Raw genomic sequence first — 17,795 nt, forward strand, 5'->3', positions numbered from 1 at the left:
TCTCCAGGATGTGCAGAATACATGTTCTCAGATTACAGGCAGACATGTAGAGTGGAGTCTTCATTCCACTTACATCAGTGGCAAAGTTCCCACTGATCTGAATAAGGCTGAAATCACATCCTAGCTTTTCTAGCTGCTGCCTGCCAAAGTCAGCTTCAGACCTGTGCATCCTTCCCATCTTCTCTGTCACTGTTAGTAGTGGAGGTTCTGTCACACCATGCCTGCCACACCGTGCCTGGCATTTCCCCCCCAAATAAGTGAACACGACAAATCTAAATAAGGAATGAGAGACCCCAGCAACAGGAGGGGGTGAGTGTGTGGTGTGTGGTTAACAGTCTCCCCACAGTCACTGCAGATCCCTGCATCTTCCTGCACATTCTCTGTGCTGACAAAAGGATCCCTATGAAGAGCCCTTTGGACAGGCTTGCCGTGAACTGGATGTGTGCTGTCCTGGCTCATGAGTGTTCAAGGTTGTAAATATGCTGCTGACACCACCACAAAAACCATGTCAGGTCTCTGTTATCATGTCTGACCTTTTTAATTAAAGGACAGTCTAACCATTCTGAGAAAAATCTAGCAATCTCTTTCAGCTTCATTTTTGCTTAATTAAGACTGGAATTGGGCATACAGCACCAAATGCATCCAAAGAAAATGTTGTCTTAAGGAATTAAGAGTCTCAAAACAATGATCATTAAGTCTTGTTACATACTGTCTGTGAAATATGCACTTTCATCAGAAGCCGTATTGTACAACAGAAGTACAAACACTTTAAAATACACATTACAAAAAGGAGCACAGAGAGAGAAAATGCCGTATACAGATGTCTTCTGCTATTGAGGACAGATGAATATGGTCCTGATGAGAAACAGAACATGTGTTCATTCTCACTCCCTGTACTGTCCATTTGTCCCTTGCTACAGGGGACTTCTCAAGCTTGATGGGGGTGCAGCCTGGGTGGCTGGTCTTACATTATTAACAAGTATAATATTAGTCTTACATTATTATTATAAACAAGTATATTCTTGTTTATTTTTAAGCAAAATGATCACTAAATCCTCTTGCTGTGGTGCTAGACTGAGAACAGAAAGCTCTTGACCATCTGGCATTTGTTATCTTCAGCTGCCTTTCCTCTTTCATAGGTATTTCAGGTCATGGATAAGCTAGAGGAAAAAAGAAAGTTTTTCATACCACCAGTTTCAATTTGAAGGTAAAGAACACCATACAGACAAGGTCTGAGAGTAACTTCTAGGCTCACAGAAACATTTTCAATGTCTTTTTAGCAAAATTAAATGCTGGTGTTTCTATACACATCTTGTATTACAAGTCACTTGCAAATCTTTATATCTGATCATTCTCTCATTGTGTTGGAAAACAATATGTGGGAGTTTCTTTCCATACTAGATCTTTGTGGGTAACTTGCTAGTAAACTAATTTTACATGACTCAGATTTAAATAATAAAAAGGCTTAACTCCAGTCTGAGAAGAGTTTATTGTCCACAACTGTAGCCTAGAGACAAACTCCAGCACCTTTGGGACTCGGCTGAGGCAGCAATTAGGCAGCATTTTATTGTGATGCAGTGAGTGCGCAAAAGATGAAGCTGGACTACTCTCAAGAGCTTAGAAACAAAATTGGCTTCCTGGAGAGAGAACATAAGAAATCTGGCAACCTAAAAATATTTAAAGAGCTTAGGGCTCCCAGGGGAGAATTTCAAGCTATTGAAGTGGAAAAGACTGAGCATTTGCTAAGATTGAAAAAAAAAAAAGGGGGGGGGGGGGTTTACATGAAAAACGACAAAGTGGGGATTTTTTTACTGTAGCATTTTTCAAAGGGGAAAATATAATAAACCTGAAATCAATCAGTAACACAGACTTCAATGCAGCGTTCCAAATCAAACAGTCCTGGCTTGAAAACAGGAGTCAAAAGAGATTTTTTTTTTCATTTCAGAATTATAAGGCATCGAGGCCAAGAAACCATTAAATGAGGTGAAAGGTCTAGGGTAGAGGGCATCTTGAGCAAGTCTAATGAAGTCATGGTTGCTTCAGCAGCCACGTTCCCGAAGGGTTTTGCTGTGTCTGTCACTGTGTCTCTGTTCCTCTGAATCTGGCTCCCTGGCCTCTGGGGTTACGTGCCAGAGTGTGCTGCACCAGGCACCCGACAAAGCTGCTTTCTGCAGCCCCAGAACGTGAAGCGTCCCTGTGTCAGAATGCAGCCGTGCAGAATGGGATTTATCTCGCCCATCGTTTGGTGTGTGTCGTGCAGGCATTCACCTGGGAGCTGGCTATGCCTGACTCCATGTATTAACAGCGGGGAGCAGAAGGAGCTCACGAGGAACAATTGAGTTCAGCTGAGTGTAAATTTCTATCTCATGCCTAAAGTGTCTATTTTTCTCACTTAAAACAGCATCCTAAGGTGACTGAGTACCAAATGGACACCTACTGCTTGAACATCTCCATTTGTTCAATGAACTCTACCCACGCAACTGGCATCACCCCCGTGCAGACTGTGTGTTAGAGGTTTCTCTGCTGTTTTCTTCATGCAACATGTATCTAGGACTAAGATGAATTAGCTGGAACAGTTTCATTTATGTCCCAACAGGAACTAGAGGGTGCAGAGTGTTTACCTTGTTGTAGGCTCTTCTCTTAGTTGCCACCATTCCTCTGCATTATGCTGACAGGTCTGTCTTATATCGCCCTTCTAGCCAGATTTGGGGGCTGAGGAATTGCTATCAGTAAGGAGAGGGGCATGGGAGTCACCATAGAATGGAAATGAAGAAGGCTGGTGGAGGGAAGGAAGCAATGCAGTATGAGGAAGGGCCAGGATACTTTATATGCAAGTAACAGCAGCCCAGTCTGTCTCCTGGGCATCCGCAGGGCAGTGCAGTTCACAGTCCTGAGCTCTGCATGTGTAAGGCAGCTGAGGAACAGATCACTCAAGTTCTCCACCTGGGTCCTGGGCTGCACTGCAGGTAGAGGGAGCATGCTGTGTGTTATGTCTCTGACATGAAATGATCCCTGCCACACACATCCTACCTGCATCTGGTATTACCACCCTGCCTCAGCCATACAGCTCAGCTCATGATTTCATATATCAGAGGCAAACTCATCAAATGACAGAAGAAACCCCGAGAGATGTCTGAAGGATTTCTGCCCCAAGGGCAAAGCCAGGCAACTGATCAAAAAGGAAAGTCTTGCTCTGCTCTTCTGTACCTGAGTAAACTTCACCTGCACAAACTTTTGACATCTCTGTTGACTGACAAAGCTGTGCGTAGGCATAACGAGTCAATGAGTTTTAAATAGTCTCCTGAGGATTACCCATTCAGTGCTGAAGGTAATTTCTTCTCACAGTCCCAAGGCATCCCTTTCATGTATTTAATGTCATAGGCTTCCTATGCTGTTGTTGTGTTGCTAGTTTGGACGTTTTATTATCTGTGGCTGCAATTTGCAGGACAGACAGTGTTTGCTGCTGTTATCACTAATCATCAGTCTAAGAGGCTGGTACAAGTGAGATACTCAGTATCAGGGGCCTTTGTTGAGCCCTACTCATGGGCTATATATATTGTAAAGCCATCTTGCTCACCCTGCACTTGATTATTGGTAAATTGCCCAGAATTCATCTCTTTGGTTTGTCAGAAATTAGGGTTACGATAAGCAGCAGGGAAAAGGACAGCATTATCTTCTCTGAAATGTACCAGCATAGCAGCCAATTTCTGGACACACCATTCATAAACCAGGAAGCAAAGTGCTGGCTGGTGTGCAAATGTTACAGCAAACACAGCGTTCCCTGGAGAGGCTGAGCTGTAATGTGCAGAGACAATGTGGGCAGCCCTGGATGAGCAGAGGACATGTGGATCTCAGTGTGCTGTAGACAGCTGTGGCTCTGCTATGGCGTGGTGTAAGGCCAGATATATACTTAAGGCATTTCCTGCCTCACCATTGTCTGCTCAGAGCACGATACACACTTTCTATATATCCAGAAGACCTAGGATAAATGCAGTCCCATCTGCAGGAGAAGGGGAATTGGACCCTATACCCAGGACCCCATGTTCAGGACCTGTATGGAAGTGCTCCGTGGTCACTGCCATATCAGTGATAAGCATCGGTGCACACTGCATGGCACCCCATGATGCTGAAGAGGAGACAGTGCTGAGGATCTGTGCAAATGCACCCATCCCAGGCCTCAGCTGGTTTGTGCTGGAGATCCTGTCACTTCGCTGAAGTGGTGCAGAGGAGAAGGACCATGATGGAGCTCGAGTTCAGCTAAACATGGGAAGGCACAGCCTGGGCCATGAAGGGAGGTGGGTATATCTTAAATGAGTTTGTTGCTGACAGGACAGTCTGCAGCCCCAGAGTTAGGGCCTTATGGTAGGAATCCAGAGCCATGTGCCCTTCTGCAGTACACCATTTGTTGCTGGATGAGCATCTACAAACAAAGCACATGTTGCAGTAAGGCTTGCAAGAAGCAGGTATAATCCATTGTCATATTGTTAGGTGACAAGAAAATAAATGCTTTTATGCCTACCAAGATGTGACTAGGTTTGTCAGTTATGTAACCTACTTGTTCATGCTGTTGTCAGGATCAAAAGACCTTACACAACTTCTTGGCCTTCAGAAACCCTAAAGATCTGGGCTGCATTGCATTAACATGATGCATATTATAGAAGGGTTAGAGCATCCTCAATGAACTCTTCTCATGGCCATATATTTGCTTTTCTCAAGTTAGCTCAAATCTGCAATATGCAGTGATTAAAAAACAAGCAGAGTCTTACAAGTCTTTTAATTTGAAAGTTACATATTTAATAACTCACCCAAATCATACCTTGTTTTATAGTAGAGATGGGAAAGGGGATCAGATGTATGAAGTGTCAGATCAAGGCTAGTTTAAGACACACTTCAGATACCTAAGAAACACCAGTAACACTTTGTACCCTTGTTGAGATCTCACCAAGCTGCACCATCTCAAAGTGTTCTACAAACAAGCAGTTGTGCCTCTGCTGTAAGAGAGTATCAGTATTACTCCCATTACAGATAGGAAAAGTTAAAACAAAAGGGAGATGGATTTGTCTCTTGTCAGTGGCAGAGCTTGGATCGGATTCACTTGTCCTGATTTTTTGCTCTAAGCACCAGCATTGTTTCTCAGGTGTTATCTCAGCCAACCCTTCACTGATGAACAATGGGGCAGGAAGCAGAGTAAAGCCAAATAAGGCCAGTGTTCATCTTGAATTAGATCAATACTAATGGAACCTGAGTAGCTGCTTGGAAATTACCACGGGTTGACAACTTGATAATATGAGGAAGAGAAAGACCTGTGCATTTTGGTGAGGAAAGAGGTCCTCGGGGAAAAACTCCTACAAACTAAAACCAGACTAACAGGTGGATTTTAGTATCTGTTCATCTGCTCTTTGTGGTATAGCTGAGTTTGACAAATATCATTACTTTCCTTGGTTTACAGTTATGTTATTTTGTACCTGGAAATCCCTGCTAATCACAGTGAACTGTTGCTCACTAGATGCTCTGAACACACAGTTCATGGCCCTGTGACCTTCCTGAGCAGCAGATGCATTGAACCTGGGCAAGAGCATGGCAGAGGCAAGGGGACTTGCCTCAAGGTGCAGAATTGAGATGGCACTGCATGAAACATGGCCATCGGTGTCTCTGTAGACATTGACTCACTTTCAGAATTATAGGTTCCAGGGTATGGAGTGGAGGGAGAAGAAACCAAGGGAGAGCCCTACTCAGGCAGATGAGGCGCTTTGAGTGCCATTCTGGTGAGGAATGCTTTTTTAGCTTCTGTCATGTGCATGAGCCACTTCCCTTGGAGCATCTCTCTGCCGTTGTTCTGATCCTCTACTATCCCCACACCTAGGCAGATGCCGATGCTGTCTGGACATGCCTTGTGGAAATGAGCTTCTCTATGGGATAGAGAACTGCATGCTGCCTTTGGAGAAAAGGAGGACCAGGATTACTGCTCCCAGAAGAACTGAAATAGCTATTTACCCACAGCAAGAAAATGTTATTTCTGGGGCAAAAGGGAGCTGTAATGTTTTACTGTTACAGTAGTTGGCAGCATTTCTCTATAGCCCAAACAGTTCTTTCTTTACTCTTTGCTGTAAGTTTACTAGAGGGAGAGACATATATGAACAATTCTGTAATTCAAACACAGTATACTGACAGTAAGACAGGTTTAAACCCTGGGAGACTATTGGGATGGAGTGAAGGAATAGCAGAGTGGGACCCTGAATCAAGAGCCTGAGCTGAGAGGATACTGGTGGCTATGTACAGAGAAATGTTGCACGTACAGTGATTTTCAAAGCATAGACTATTTGGAATAAAGTAAGGACATCTCTTGCAGGTTTCTTCCCTGGGTTCATCCAGATGTTTCAACTTACTAGACTGGAGTGGTGGCATGGGGAAATGTGAACCAAATGAGTTAGCTAAGACAACTGCACTTTGAGGTTGAGGTAGCTGAATGAGCTGATCTAAAACAGGAGGAGCATTGTATGGAAATACAGAAGAAAGCTGGATAGCGACTTGCCTCTCCTACAGAACAGATTATAAGCCATCCAATGACCCTGGTTTTCCTCTCCCATTAACATCTTAAACTTCTTTAGCTCCAGGGGAAGGTTAATGGAGAGGCTGCAGTGGCTTAATCCTGGCAGAACTTGTCTTACTCTGTAGCTTCATCTTACAGGGGCCACACAAACCTGGCAGACAAGGGAAGAATGAGTTCTCTCTTCAGGGAATGCTGAGGGGCCTCTAGTTCAGCTGGTTGCCAGTGTTTGCCCCCGTTTTGCCTAGTCAGTGTGAGCACGAAGTCCTTTTCTGCACAGTTCCCCACACAGCTGCAGCACTGGCCCTTCACCAGACACTCTCCTCCAGGCCAGGCACCTACCAAATACACTATCCCATCAGCAACAAGCCATAAACACAAAGAAGAACACTTGATTTTGGACATTATTTTGTTCTTTGGGGAGAGTGTTGACCATGATGTGGCTGATTCAGCCAGGGTATAGGCTGCTGTTGTAGCTATAGCCATGGTGCAGCAGGTGTTAAATCTAGTGCATGGGTTGCACTGAACACATTTGCAGCTTGGGTGCATAGCTGGATGGTTAAACTGTAAACACCTCAGGCCTAAATACCACAGGAAAACCCCATACTTGCACACATATCAGATGTGTTTTCCTCATGGCACCATTCTTTAACAGATGGTTTTTAAACCCCTTTTCTCTGTGTTCAAAGGAGCAGTGGAATGTTTGTATCCATCCCATCGTAACACAGTGGCCTGCCCTGCCCTCCTCCCATGGGCATTTGGGGTGGTTTGTGGGCACTGCAGAAGCTGTGTGGTTTGGTGCACAGCCCTCTGACTCCTGGGAGCTCAGCCCCGAGGTGGCAGGAAGGCCAGACTTGAACTTTCCAGCTCGGCATCCCTGGCCATCTCCTTGTGCCAGCTCCAGTGTCCACCCAAGCAGTTGGCCAATTCAGCAAACTGAGCCAACTGAAAATTAACCCTACCAAAAGAGAAAAAAACTGGGAGGGGAGGATTGCACTGAGACCAATCAGCCCCTGGCACCACAGACCCTACAGCCAAAGGAGAACAAGAGTCAGCAGCGGGGGAGAGCTGCCTTTTGGCTGGAGCCCAGCTGTAGGTCAGCTTAGGCCAGTTGTGAAACCGCACGGCCCCTGTGCTGCCGAGAGAGCGGGCGTGCTCACCAAGAAACCTCTCTGTGGAGAGCTTCACTGTCAGTGTTTGTGTTAGGGAGCCTGGAACGTCCCTAATGGATCCAGCCACTTCCGTGATTCATGTCTGAGGCCTTGAAGATTTAATGGCTATTTTCCCAAGCAAGAAAAGAGCAGATTCTCACTGCACGTGCACTGAGAGTGCCCTTCGAGGGTGATTTTGTGTCATCCTACTAGAGGAAGTGCCTCAGGGCAGAGCTGGGTCTTGTTCTTTTGCAAAGTGGGAGGCATAAATAGTTAATAGAAGAACAAAAGAGGACAGCTATGCCAGGGTATACACCAGGGAAAGTGAGAGCACAAATTAACCTTATGGCTTGCCTTTTGAAGAACCACACAAAGTTTTGGATGTTTTTACAGTAGTGTAGCAGCCGTGATGGTGTGAGGCTATAAGCATGACAGAATTTATAGAAAGAGATTAGGTTTACCAGCTGACCATGTTGTAGTAAGCAGACACATAAGCTCTTCTTCAGGCCTGTTTTAGATTTGAAGAACTTATGTCTCTGAAAGCATGTTTGCCTAGGAAATAGGTTTGTCTAACAAACATCTTTTCCACTGGTCCTGCACCACTGCTGATTTAAGGGAACTCTTCTCGCAAAAGTTTCAGCTGGAAATTCAATTCTCAGTCTTGAAACGTTAACTCATAGATCTACATTGTTTAAGGCACATCAGAGGCAGGAGTGCGGTGCACCCAGTTACACACTGAATTAATTCTTCTCCCTTCTCTCCCCCCTGCCAGGCACCACCACACGCCATCTAGTGAAGTAACAAAGAATGCTGCCAGACATACTGCGCACATGTAGGCTACATTTATCGTATTAAAGCGTGAAACAATGCCTACTGGGGAGAGCAGGCTCTTTTTTTCCAACTCCAGTTATTTGTTTTAAGGTAGCTACCCTAAGGAAAGGGCCTTTCCCAGCCTTTGCTGTTACATAAACTGGGGCACTTATCATCACTACTGCGATGGGATTGATACGAGCAGAAGACAAAATTTACACGAAAATTGCTTAATACATACTCAGTAAGCTTGAAGAGGCCTGTAAGGTATCTGTTGCCTAAATACTTCCTGGCTTAAAGGTAGATGCTGTTTCAAAACTAACTTTATCACCGTGTAACTGCAGCCCAGAGTGAACTGAGCTCCTTGGCCCTTGAAAGCCACATTCCTCCCGCTGGCGTGGCTGCTGCCTGCGCTGCGGAGCTGCGGAATCCCTGTGTCCTTCCTGCTTCGGGCTGTCGTGCTGTATGTAGCAGCAGCCAGAGCTACAGGAAGTAATGCCGAGCACACACCCTCCCTTTGTGCTTTAGGAACCTTCCAAAGGCAGCAAACACTTGTCCTTTGTCAGCGACTAAAGCACAGAGCGTAAGACACAGAAGATTTATAGGTGTACTGTCCCAGCACGGCGTGCTTGGATTTACCCTCACTCAGATCCCATTTACTTTAATAGGGATGTTGCTGCTAAAACCCGGCACGATGTTTAAAATATTTACCCCATAGAGAGCAGATAATCTGGGAAGTAACAAGGTGTCATTTCCTACCAAATGTGCTCTCTGACTATTACCACATGTTAATGGTACTATTTAGGGGCATGCTAGAGCAAAGAGCCAATTCACCACTTACCAGCACAGTTAAGCTGTGCCGCCATGCGAACTAGAAGAGTTCTGTTTGCTGTCAGAATGATATTTGTCAGATAGGAAAAAAAAAATTATAATACCAAAGCTGGAACATCAGGCTTCCTTGTGTGTGGCTTGCTTTCATTATTTTTCCTTTAATCCTCAGGACAAAATATTTTTTTCTTGCAGTCCAACTCTGAAGTTTATTAGATTTCTATGAGTGCTTCAGTGGTGCTCCTCACACGTGACCACCACAGATCACATGGTGGCCATAGAGATCATGTTAAGCATGGCAGAGGGATGCTTCACGTCAGGAATTCTGCCTCCCTTTTCTAGAATGTCAAAACGCTACCTAGCCTTTCATTTTGCCAGGATTTTGCCCATTCTGGTGGTGACATCAGCAGATTCTACTCTGTCATTTGCAACATGAAGCAAAGACAGCAGCTGAGTTCTCCCATCACTTCACCTACCCCTTGCTCAGTTCTGACTGAAGGCACATCAGCACAGCACAGCACAGCATAGCTTAAAACCTCTGAAGAAGCCATAAAAGCCAGCAGCCCCTATGAAACTGTGGCCTTTCTCCTGTCCAGACTAAAGTGGTGCTTGATTGACTCTCCTTGTCCGTGGACAAGGAGATTTGTTATGAGATGTATTAATGAGTGTGTTGGGAGGGATTGACCACAGTTCCTCACCTTGAAATTGCTTCAGCCTGATTTCTTATGGAAATGAGGACAGCTGTATACATATATCTCAGTCTCTGCTTTTCTGCATATCTGCCCTTCCCCCAGCAACTTCTGAATTCTCTGACCAATGTCAGCAATCGGTAACAGAGGAGTAGCAGTCTTAAAGATAATTAAGTTGCTAAATGTTCATTAAAGCTGGCCATGAACTACAGGACAAAGAACCTATTGTCATTTAAAATAACAATGTGGCTCAAAACTAACTTGTCCCAAAGAATGCCTGCTGAGGAGGATATTATGCAAACCCTTTTTCTGCTCCCTATACCTGTGTTTAGTAGAGCAGAATCCAGCCCTAAAAACTGCAGTTTCTTTATAAATTATTTCTAAGATGTAATCCCAGATATTATTGCATAGATAATTAACCATCAAACACTAATGAATTCCTTCAAATATGGTGCAAGGCACCACAGAGAGTGTGCTGTAACATGCTGCCAAATGAAGCAGTCCATTCAAAACTGTAATGGGATCACTAGTAGGTTGCCCAAAACACTAGAAATAATCTAGTGGGATTACAAAAGTTCACTTTGGTTAGGGGTAGGTGGTAGCATCCAAACGGTTTTCATCAGGTCCTCACATGGAGCTTGTTGGGCTTGTTGAGCTTGTGCATATGTTGCTGTTCTCCCATTTTGTACTCTCACCCCATCCATTTTGTGCGTGCTGGCATGGCAGCAGCAGCATCTCTGTCTCAGGCAGTTTGCAGGGAGGAATCACCTCACTCTGCAGCCCTGCCCTACAAATACAAGAGAGCAGAGTCTGAAAGCACAGATTGAGCAAAGAGCTGACATCGCTTCATCGGGAGCCCAAAGCCCCTTGCACTGTGACACAGAGAAGGGATGGGAGTGACAGACGTTCCCTGCTCATCCCCGAGCCCAGAGCTACCACTTGAAACAGATGTCTGTGTGAAAAAGGCCTCACACCTGCCAAACCACCAGCCTCAAGCTTCCTTCCTTGTTTCTTCAGGCCTCAGAATAATAACAGCATTTGTGCAACATGTAGTGCGGCCTGTGGTTTTCTCTTGTCCCTGTACACACGCTATTGAACCTCCCCGGAGCAAAAATCAGACAGCAAAGCCTTACAAGATGGCAGAAAAGAGGTGAACAGTGAAGCAATGTGTGCTCTGCTCAGCTGGGTTCACTTTTCAACACCAATAAAAAAGGTGGAAAAGCGTGGGTCAGTGTTGCAAACCTTGCTGGAGAGGCATTTGAATCTGATATATACTACAAGCACCTCATTTGCACGAAGACTGCAGAGCACTAAACTAGGAAAATAATCCGTTAACAGAAAAGTCATCTTGAATCGGAAACTTTCAAGATTTCGTTTTTAACTGCGGTGAGAATTTAGCGTTTATTGCTGCTTTGCTTTTGGTTCCTGTTTTTGCTAGCATTGAGAAATGAGGTGCCTTAGGAAGCTGCATGGTATGTAACAGGCAGGAGCAGCCTGTATACAAAGGAAGGAAGATGATGTGGCAGAACATTGTTGAGGAAAGATCCTGTTTGTACAGGGAGCTGCAGAATAGTAAACCAGAACAGAGCAGGGATGCAGAATTGAAAGGAAATCAACCCAAAATGATCCTGAATCCTGTTTATGTGCAAGAGCCCACTACAAACTTAAGATAAAATTTAAGAACCAGGCTTGTCTTTTCTCTGATTTATTATTCTGTAGTGGAGCAGAGAAGAGAGAAGGAGCGAGGGCAGACATGCTATCTTGAATTCCCCTGCCGATCTTTCCTCCCAGTGCAGTCCTGCAGCAGTGACTGCAGCAGCAGTCAGGTTTGTTTTAAAACTGCTAAAGCTGACAAAAGTTTCTCAACAGTCATTCTTAACTGTTTTTTCTGCCAGGGACACTTATTTCAGGAACAACTTCTGAAAAGGTCCTGACTACCTTTCTGATTTTTTGAGATATATTAAAAAAACATCTCTAAGGATTTGTTGGTTTGTTTGTTGTTTGTTTGTTTTTGTTTTTTTAACAATTAACTGATTCAATGAGCTTCAGTTCCTGATAAATATTTGCCTGTTCTGCAGATGCTGTACGTGTAGCAGAGGGAAGTGACTTCCCTGCAATATATGCCCATTTCAGGTCACATACTCTTTTGTTAGCCTTTTTAAAGCACGGCCACTTAAGGTTATTACATTCTCCAATAAGTCTGTGATAGACTTATCTCCTCAAAGTCATATCAAACATCTTGATAACATCTTGTTATCCCTGCAACAGGAGGATTAGCCTGTGAGTAATCTGGGTGGTGCTGCAGCAAGTGTTTGGGGTTTTTTAATTGCTTCAAGTGGTTTATGGTCAAATTTAGAGACCAATCCATGCAAATCCTACATCCAAACCTGAGCATTTGTAGTTACTTTTTTGCTTGTATGTAACCTTCTTGCTTTGGTGTGAGCAACTTTTGATCTTTGATACACTGACCAGCTTCCTGCAGTAGGCGGAAAAGACATTCTTAACTGTGTCTGCAAGCTGCGTCAAGAGTTTATCGAAGTTGCTGACTCCTAAAATTCAGGCGAGCAGTGCCACAGCACATACTATAAATGACCTTTTTATCCTGGCCTGCTGTAAACAAGCTTTATACATAGGCAAGGAAAGCACCATACTAAGGTGTTTTCTGATTTCTCTGTGTTGTTGATCTGGTGGTTTGGGTGTACCGTGCTGAAATCCCCTATAAAAAAGGCAATGCATGAAAATGCCTCTCCCGTGAAATTTGGAATAATCCTAATTGTAACAAGCCAGAGATATTCTAGCACACATCAGAGATGTCCTGGACCCAAGCAAAGAATAACATTATTCTTATCCCAAGGCATGCAAAATACAGTCAGCCAGTTGAGTGGGGAGTGAATCACTGATTCAATGAGCTTCAGTTCCTGATAAAATGTCTGGGAGAAAAGTTAACTGGTCAAGGACTTTTTCTAGGCATTGAGAACCTAGAAAGCCTGTTTCCTCAGGAAATTTCTATTGGGAATTTGCGGGGTTTGCACTTTTCTGTGGTGATGAATGATGTCACTGGATAATTTTGGTCATTCTAATAGCAGGTGCAATATGGGTGGGGCAAAGGAAAAGAAAAGGGGGCTAAAATTCCTCCCTTGTTTTAGATACGTCATCTGCTCCTCACAATGTGGCTGGCACCACTCACTCTCTGTGCTGATGGGGTGAAGCAAAGTAACACTGGAGACAGCCAAAGCTCTTGTGCATAGCTGCAGCAAGGTGGGGCAGTGCCATGGACTCTGTCAGCTCTCCCTGCCAGGGCATGGTGAGGTGCTGTATGGCTAGGAGATCCCCAGACACAGTGAGGTGCCATGTGGCCAGGGAGTAGGATCTCAGGAGTAGAGGGCTTGTGGGCAGGAATGGGCTCCAGGCAGCAAGTCCTGCCTTCCCATGTAGCCTACATATGAAATCAGGGATGTGTCTGGTGTATATATATATATCCAAGTGATCCCTCCTAGAGGTCCCATCCCATGCTGGGGACACATGGGATGTATGCCTCCCCAGCATGCACACTGTCCCTTTCACAACCAGCAGTGAATGACCCAACTATCTATGAGGCAGCAGCAGTGCTGCAAGTTTTAAATTTAAAAAAATAAATTATAAAAAGCCCCAGCATACTTCCCAGTCCCTAAGTTCTGATGTCTGAATATGCCATGTGGCATCCCAGGTGGGATGGGAGCTGTGGATATGTACTTCAGGTAGCCATCAGCACCAAGGTATGTATTTGCAGGATGTGGGTAAGGGAAGTGCCTGCCCAGATCTGCTTCTGCTGCTTCAGTGTTGACTAGGCATACTAAAAACTTCATTGTGGTAAGGAATGTCCTCTCTTCTCACCGTTTTGGTACATTTGTGCAGCCTCTCTGGGTTTGTATGATGCATGTCTGAAAAGGAAACAGGAAGGAGCTGCAAATGGAAATTTCAAGCTGTCAGCAACAGAGCAAACCCCAACCAACCTCCCATTGCCTGGGTGTAGAACTCAGGCTGTGCACTTCAGCTTCAAGTGACAAAAGAGGCTGAATTTTTCACAGAGTCTTCTGAGATCAGCAAGTGCTGGAGATGAAAGAAATGGCTTTGTCTTGGTTGTATCTGCCTCAGGAGAGGGCCCAGGTTCCAGCATCCCTTGGCACAGCTCTGCCTGTTGCCTGTGAGGCCTCTTTGAGATGCTGTTCCTTGGGCTGGCCACCCTATTTTGTTTGGAGGTGGCTGTGGGAGAGGAACTTGCCTTGTATAAAAGCTCTGCTGTGCCACTTGCAGATGGAGGAGAGAACACTCCCTGGTCTGTTTTGCTCACAACATAAATCACAGTGTCACATTTGTCTTTGGCTTCACTAGAAATGTACCAGAGAGTTTTAGCCCATAGCTGTATAATGTATTTCCAGCTGCCATGAAAATGCATGTGAATAGAACAGGAGATAATATCTATGATATGAGAGCCTAATACCTGTATTGTCAAATATTTCTGTGTGTACACCATCACCCCACTCCAGAACTGGTGTCCCCAAATAGTGCATGGAAGAGTACAGAATTTATTCTGATCTCCATCTCACCCAAGGACTGATGAGTGTCTGACCTTTATCTAGGAAACAGCCACTCCCACCAGCTATATAATTTCACAAATCCACAAAACAAACAAGTTGCCATTCTGCAAAACCCTCATACCTATGGAATTCTCATTTCCTGCGAGGTGTGGATTTCAGGCGAGCAGTGCTGGATTCTTGGATTACTTTGCTAGGCTGAAGGAGCATACACAATACACTTGTATCTGTAAGTTGCATAAATCCAACTGAGACTAAAAAAATTAGCAGTGAAATTGTGCAAGTTTTGCAAACTTACAGTGTCCCACATAGGTGGTTATTGTGCTGGTCTGCATTCATATGGATAAGGGCTTCCTTCTATGCAAATGTGAGGATGAGTGAAAATGTGATTGTCCCATAGCACTGACAGATTAAAACCATGATTTGCTAGAGCTGTGAACTCTAGACTTAGTAGAATGGACAGAGAGAGGATAATTTTCCTGGAAAAGACTGGGTAGCTGGATCGGGATTCTTTTATATAGGATGAAAGTAAGAGAGCAAGGGGTGCAGATCATCAGTGCTTCACAGTTGGAAAAAAGAGCGTGAGCATTTTCAGTCAATGGGGAGATGAATGGAGACAGAAAGCAAGTCCAGAATATGTGAAGGTAGAATCTTCATAAGGCCTTGCTGCAGGGCTTGTTTTCTGTGCTAGTGGTTTGGGGAACTGGTAAAACTGGATGGGATATTAAAGGCTGTAATCCCAATTCATCATTTATAGCCTGCTCATGTCCAGGCAGACATGTCCATCCCGGCCTTCTCAGATACAGTGAACTGCTGCATTTCACAATCATGGGAAGGGCTTCCCAGCTGCACGATCCAAGGGTTTTGAAGTGACACATGGTGCATTATATTAACTTGGTTCAGACAACCAGCTTTAAACATCTGAATCTGATTTCTTGATGCTAATTCCTCTTGCTCAATCTTTATTTCAGCTGTGTGGAATTCTCAGACCTTTTTGACCCTGACTTATCATTTCCTGATGTTTTATTGCTAAGTCATTGAGGTTTCAGGGAGGCTGATGTTTCTAAAATGCGCACACCTTTGATTGTACGCATGGCTGGCGTGTCAGAGCAAACTTTTCATACACTCTGTATATATCACTGTCTGCAGTGCTGTGTGCTCTGCAGTTGCACCATTTAGTGTGCTTATCTGCATGCCCCATTAGTGCAGTCCTCCTTAAAATGTGGTTGTTATTTAAGGCTTTTCAAAAGCTCAGCCTCTGCACAGTACAAAATTTGATCTGAGCCTACGTCCGCTCTTGTCACTCAAGTACAGGTTCCATCTGTTCCCCTTTTCCTCTCCCGTTGCTGCTTGCCACATCCAGACCACATGCTGCTTATACATTGTACAATAGACATTTCTGCACACACACTTCTGAAAATGTGGCTCTTAGTGCTTTATTGTTCACATGTGTCTTGTTGCTCAAGGCAAGTTTTATCAGTAACAATTTTGTTGTTTACTGACACGTAGAATAAAATGGGTACTGTTAAAATGTGACTGGAGGAAAGTAAAAAGACCTTTGATACACCAATTACACAATTTCTGCCAGCTTTCTGATCATTCTCCCCTGCCACCACTTCCCCAAATTCTGTAGTTACCCAAGAATAAAGCAAGATCCTAACATCACTCACGTCAATGTAAGCGCCCCTCCACTCTGCATAAGGCTGCTCCATGTTGGTAAAGATTCACCAGCACCTCCCCTGCTCCTGTGTCTGATGAGAAGATGGGACCTTCTAGCACTCCCTTCCAGCAAGGCAGCCCTGGCTTCTGCTTTAGATCTCCTTTACAGGTCCCCCGTAGTACCATGCAAAATCGCTACATTTTTCCATTTGGGGAAAGACAATTCCCTACAGGAACTAGTTCCAGAAGTGGAATCAGTGCTAGGAAAGCCTATGAAGACACTTCTCTTGCAGGAGCTGAGCTGAGCTGTAGCAGCTCCCCCAGTGTGCAGACTGGAGCAGACCCAGAGGTATGCAATGACAAGGGAATTAACGCGGGCAGATTCCCTGGGAGGCTTCTCAGGCCTTTCCCATCACACCTTGTTCCAGACATGTGGTGAGACTGGAGTATCTGCAAACAGATCACACTGGGTGCAACTCCCAGTAATGTTCCTGGGTGTCTGCAGCAGGGATGGCACACAGCCCAATACACTGGATTATTGCCACCCAGGGATTTCCCACACCAGGAAAATCCCCAACTGCCCAAAACCTCTGGTTTCCCACCTGGAGAAACCCAAGACCTGCCCACGGCAATGATAACTTCTCTTACTGGGGAAGACCACAAATGGTAGGAATAGAGCTGGTTTCTATCCAATGAAAACTCCTCTGCCAAAGACAGTGTGTGCTTCCGACACAGACGCAGTCCCCCACACACAGCCACACAGCTCCGCTTGCATCCTGCACGTGCAACCAGACGCTGAAAAAACACCTCAGAACAGGATCATAAAGAGCCTTTTCTGACCATGGACTACGGCCATGGCTCATAGGGTGTCTCATGGCTACTGTTCCACCCTGTGGCTCCCATCCCACCCAGTCCCCTCTGCAGATCAGCAAAAGCAGTGAGGAGACCCAAGGTCTCTTTTCCCTCAGAAGGGGTGGGCAGGAAGGGCCAACTTTTGTTTACACATTATTTTCAGATACAATTCACTGAATATTTTGTGTAATGCCCTGTACCACATTTGAGGCCATCCATTGGAGGGGAAGCATGAAGGATACGAAAGAAGAGAATGGAGCACAGCTCTTGACAAGCTGTAGTAGATTGGAAAGGAGGCAGGTAGGAACAGAAATGAAGCAAGTGCTTAAAAGAGTTATTCAGGAGAAACAAGGGCTTTAAATGACATTTGAGTACGGGAAAGAAATCAGTATCCGTGGTTTCCTCTGGTGTTCAGAATGCTAAAAGCAGAAGTGGTTGCTGAAGTCTAAACAAGAATGCGAGGCTGAGCTCTCAGCTTCCTCCCAAATTGTATGATTTACAGGCTCACTTGATTTACAGGTTCACGTGCAGAAGAGGTCTTATTTTATAGAATTTCAGGCCTTTTTGAAACAAATTGCTTTGTGAGCAGTGGAACTAATGGCTCTTGGTTTCCTGTGTGTCTCTGACCACTGCTTCATACTCACCTCCCTTCTCTCCTCTCCTCCTAAAATAAAATGGCTGCAAT

General features: G+C 44.8%; 1 long non-coding RNA gene across 2 annotated transcripts in view; it reads left to right on the forward strand.

The window, feature by feature from the left end:
• The window catches only part of LOC119697498, a 71,071-nt gene that overhangs the window by 11,782 nt on the left and 41,494 nt on the right, over positions 1-17,795 (forward strand). The gene's annotated exons all lie outside the window — the stretch shown is intronic.

Source organism: Motacilla alba, chromosome 1 (genome assembly GCF_015832195.1).
Source record: "Motacilla alba alba isolate MOTALB_02 chromosome 1, Motacilla_alba_V1.0_pri, whole genome shotgun sequence".
NCBI classification, from domain to species: Eukaryota; Metazoa; Chordata; class Aves; order Passeriformes; family Motacillidae; genus Motacilla; species Motacilla alba.